Here is a 4,530-nt window from a genome sequence, read left to right on the forward strand (position 1 = left end):
CTCCCCTTCCCCCTTTTCCTCTTCGTTTTACCCAAATAAAAGAAGACGCAGCGATAAACGCTCCAGCTTTGCACCTGCGATGGGAGGCGGCCGAGAGGCGGCCTACAGGCTGGATTCGTATATCCGCCGTGCCGTCACCGACGATCAGCTTTATGAAAGATGACACCAAAACTGGATCGCACGCAATCATTGTCTTTTATCCGCGGTAGAACTAAAAACACGTTCTGAGCTGAATCTAGACAGGCGCGGTTTTAAGTCCGTCTGACGGAGGGGGCGATTTGCTGTAGGTTGCCTACTTTCAGGGGTTTTGTCGAACACATTGCCTACCCACCCCAGGGGGCCGCGCCTGACCTAAAATGCACTGCGATCTCATTTTTCTCGTGCCTGTAAGAGTGTACTAACGTTGGCTCAATGATTGTCATAATCGGCGGCTGCGCGCACGCCGCTCCAGGTATAATGCCTGTTTCTGTGGCGCTGCGGTCAGTCGATAACAGTCGTCACTCCTGCGGGAGGGATTGCCGATAAGCAGCAGAGCCGACCGCAGGGCAGGAGGGGGAAGGGGGGCTGTTTAATCCTGCCAAAGCGATCCTCCTGGAGGGCCGCCCGGAGCCGGCTAGGCAACAACATTCGATGGAACAAACCGCGGGGCGCTGACAACAGAGCCGCGGCGGCGTGTCGGGCCCGGCGGGGCGGGGCGCGGGGCCGCCGGAGGAGGACTCGGCTCCCCTTGATCCTTTTGACGACTAATAAGGCGCGAGGTTCGCCCGGGCTACACTGTGAGAAATATCTCACGATCTGAGAAAAGTCGTCCAAAACTAAAAATGACGCTATAACGTCTGTCCTGTCAGCAGCAGCCTTCTTTGCGGTCGTCAGTCCCTTCCAAACGAAAGATGTTTCAGATGTCTACTTCAAAGACAACCGGAGACAACTAGCTGCAGGAGGCATCGTAAATGTTAAAATGTGTCAATTTGTCAATTTTATCTATTGTAATATAAAACTTTCGATTTTAAAATAAAAACTATACAGTTTTAGTATTTTGCGATACGGGTACGGGCGGCGGGTTCGGGGGCGCCCGTCTCGCCTCGCCGCACTGGCGCGGCAAGGAGGGGTTGGGTCGCCTACACACCGGGAGGAGGGCCGGAGCGGCCGGCCGTTGTCTGTCTGAGCCGCTATTTTTGTTTTGTCCCCTTTGTGCGACGGTCCTGCCGAGTTGTGAACTGGGCCGGCGCCGCAGCCTCCGCGGCCTCGTCGGTGTGGCCTTGGAGGAAAGAATCTCTCGCCCACCCTGGGCAACCCCGCCGCCTACCGGCCCGAGCAAGGAACGGTCCGCGTGTCTGTGTACAGTACCTCAATCGCGGCGGTGTGGATCCACACCTGCTGAAGCTAGGGGTATTGCAGCCTGCTCTAGGGTACCTTCGGGTGAAGGGTGCCTGGACCACCTGTGACCCTAGGGGCTCGGGGTGGTGGTGGAGTCCTGTCGCCCGCCGCCCGCCGGCCCGCGCCGGGCAGCACTGTGAGCCGTGAGCTGAGCCCACTGCGGCGGCGGGTGCGGTACGCACCAACAAGTAGTGGTAGTGTGGCAATAAGCCAGCTTTGATCATAGCAAATTAGTTTCCAAACAGCGGGGGCGGCGCGGCGTGGCGGACAAAGGGCATCCCCGGGCCCTCGCGTGTGCGGACGGGTCCGGCGGTAGGGTCGGCGCGGGGTGTGCGCCGAGGCACCCGCCCCCGCGCCGGGAAAAGTAATAAGTGGAGGAAATGGGACAAAAAAGTGATCTCTCATACCGATAAAAACTGGACGGAATATAAAGGAGTGGTCTGAAACTCTCCTATTTGAATTTTGTAGTAAGAGGGACGATCTTACCGTGAAGGCCGATGGAATAATATTATAATTTCATGATCGACCCTTGAAACCCCAGAATCTGCTTTGAAACCATCCGCTTCCAAGTCGGATATGCAAGGGGTTGCCTTGGATTACCAGACGTGAATTTCCAAGGCTTTCCCTTGGGAGCATATGGTTGACAAGGCGATTCTGGAATTTCAACGGTCGATCTTGAAACTATCCACCCGTCCTTGAAATTGACGAAATAACCTTCTAATCCAAGAAAAACTGTTTACCGTGAGGTTGCTAACGCGCTAGCCGCAGACGCGCTCAGGGAGAAGGTCTCGTCCTGACGCCACCTGAGAAAAGGGGAGGGGGCGTAACCGCGAGGGCCCAGAGAGGTTCCAAGAAACCCGACGTGCGGTACATTGATCAAGCGTCACTGCGACGCGACACCGCGTGCTACCTCCTCGCGGTGGCCGTGGCCTAAAGCCCAACCTTGCGGCTAAGCGAGAACCCGCGAAGGGCGCAGTAACTACTAACTTTTACTCAAAAACCGATTTTCATAAAGAATTGTGCTATTAATTTTTTTCTGTAATTTTTCAACTATTTGTAAGCTAATTTTTGAGTTGTCAAGGGCTTGTTATATTTGTTTACAGCGCAGTTCAGCGAGCGTAGCCAATGTATAGCTTTAGTTGTAAAATTTCGCTGAACCCAAATGAAAACATCGGAAGTGGAAAATGAGGTACAAATGATTCCCGAAATACTTGATTCTCAGTGATTCCCGTCCGCTTACACGTACTCCTTAGGTTTTCGAGTGGTAGAAAACGCTTATTTTGACTAATTTGTACCAGTTTCACTAGTTTCCCGCTTAGTTTAAGCGATTTCCATTATTTCGGTAATTTTTTATCCTGATGATTCCCAGGCAGGTTTACCGGGTGTAACTGTGAATGCGCAGCAGTGTTGCGCGTTCGTCTACTCTTTACATCCCTAAGGGGCCATGGCCCCTGCGGCTATATTGAGCATGCGATCCCGCAACACTGCTGCGTATTTTCAGTTACACCCGGTACACATGATTCCCGGAGTTGTTGCCCCCTCGCTAATAAGGCAACTTCACATCAAAAGTACGAGGATCCGTCTATGCTGCTTTGAAGCAATCCTTTTACAATAACTCACGCCATCAGTTTACACACCTGGCATCGAATTTTACTTAAAGGTGGGGTTGTAGCTTGCTGTTACAGCCGAGATTGTAAATAAAATAAACTGCATTTTAATACACAGTGTGCACCAAATTCCCCCTTTTTTTCCGAATTGATTTTTTCAAGCGATAATGTTATTGAACTCACCTTATTTGGTTCTGGTCACGTCCTCAGACCCCATGAAGCGGACCGCCGGTGCCGACGTCGTGTCAGCAGGTGTCGGGGTCGCGCGTGTCCTGGGCCACCTCCGTGTCGTGTCACACCCGTGTCACACCCGCGTCACACACGTTGTCACAGACGTGTCACTCATGCGTCGCCCGCACGCGCCGCCGCCGCCGCCCTTGGAGTGCAGCTAACCCGTGTCACTCTGTCACTCTCCTCGACGGCCGTGGGCGTGGAGGGCCCCGCCGGCTCGCGCGTACGGACGCTCGGCGTCACCTCCGACGCCACACCGCGGCCGTGGAGGAGCAGTAGGGCGAGAGCCGTTTCGACCGGAGCGCGCCGCGTCTGGGCGACGACTGAGCGAGCGCGGGGCGCCAGAGCCGGACCAACCCCACGGCACGGTTTCGGCTCGCACCCGAGCTCTGCATCGCCCGCCCTGCCCGCCTGGCAGGTGTGGCATATGATACTCATTTACCTCATGGTGCACATACCTGCTTGGGGGTACACCATGTACCATGTGGTAGTCAGTCATACCCGACAAACCAGCACTCGCGGTCCACGGGGACAGAGCCATGCCATAACCAAAAATAGGATAGGCATTACTGTGAAGTAAGAAAGTACACCGGAATCAAAAATGGCTGAACCAGCAGCTTACTGCGATCCGTCGGGGTATGAGAAATCCGAGGTTTTCCACCCTTCGTTTGTTTATTTTCAGTCACACAACGTATATTTCTCATACCCCCACCAGACTCGCAGTCAACTGCAACATATTTTTGATTATATTTTACTTCTTACTTCCAGCCCTGGGATTCACTGAAATTCTCTACAAGGCTCGTGTCCACCCCTTCATTTCATCTTCCACGGATTGTAGGTCCGTGGTATTGTCATCGTCGTCCTGCAAGAAATCCCACGAAGAGAAAACAAAGAACAGTTTCTCATACCGGACGCGACCCACACACTACGCGAGGTCAATTTAGACGAGTGCTCCTCTCTGCTTGCGCTTCGACGGGAACTTATCCTTATTTCTGATGGTACATGATTATTCTTATTTCGTGAGCACTCTCCCATTATAGTTAACTGTCGTTCTCACCTAGTATTGCTTTGATCAGCACGGCGGCTGTACGACCGGCGGGGTCGAGCGAGGTGGGGAGAGAGGGGGGGGGGAGTATCGGCCAGCGAGCGGACAAAGCGAAAAGGATCAGCTCGGCAATAAATCGGACGACATTTGCTGATGCAAAAGCAAAAGCGGCGTCGACGAGACTATATTTTATTTAACGGCGTTTCGTATCAATAATAAGTAGCGGCAGTCCGCAAACAATAACAACACAGCCTCGTGTTGTCTGGGAGA

The 4,530-nt window shown here is 53.5% G+C and overlaps 1 protein-coding gene across 1 annotated transcript in view; it reads right to left on the reverse strand.

The window, feature by feature from the left end:
- Positions 1 to 3,527, reverse strand: part of LOC113203691 (chaoptin-like) — a 69,566-nt gene extending 66,039 nt beyond the window's left edge. The window contains exon 1 of the mRNA XM_052273112.1: positions 3,168 to 3,527. The gene's annotated coding sequence lies outside the window, so the exon portion shown is untranslated. The remainder of the gene's footprint in view (positions 1 to 3,167) is intronic.
- Between the last annotated feature and the right edge of the window lie 1,003 nt (positions 3,528 to 4,530).

Source organism: Frankliniella occidentalis, unplaced genomic scaffold (genome assembly GCF_000697945.3).
Source record: "Frankliniella occidentalis isolate FOCC.00 unplaced genomic scaffold, Focc_3.1 Scaffold247, whole genome shotgun sequence".
NCBI lineage: Eukaryota > Metazoa > Arthropoda > Insecta > Thysanoptera > Thripidae > Frankliniella > Frankliniella occidentalis.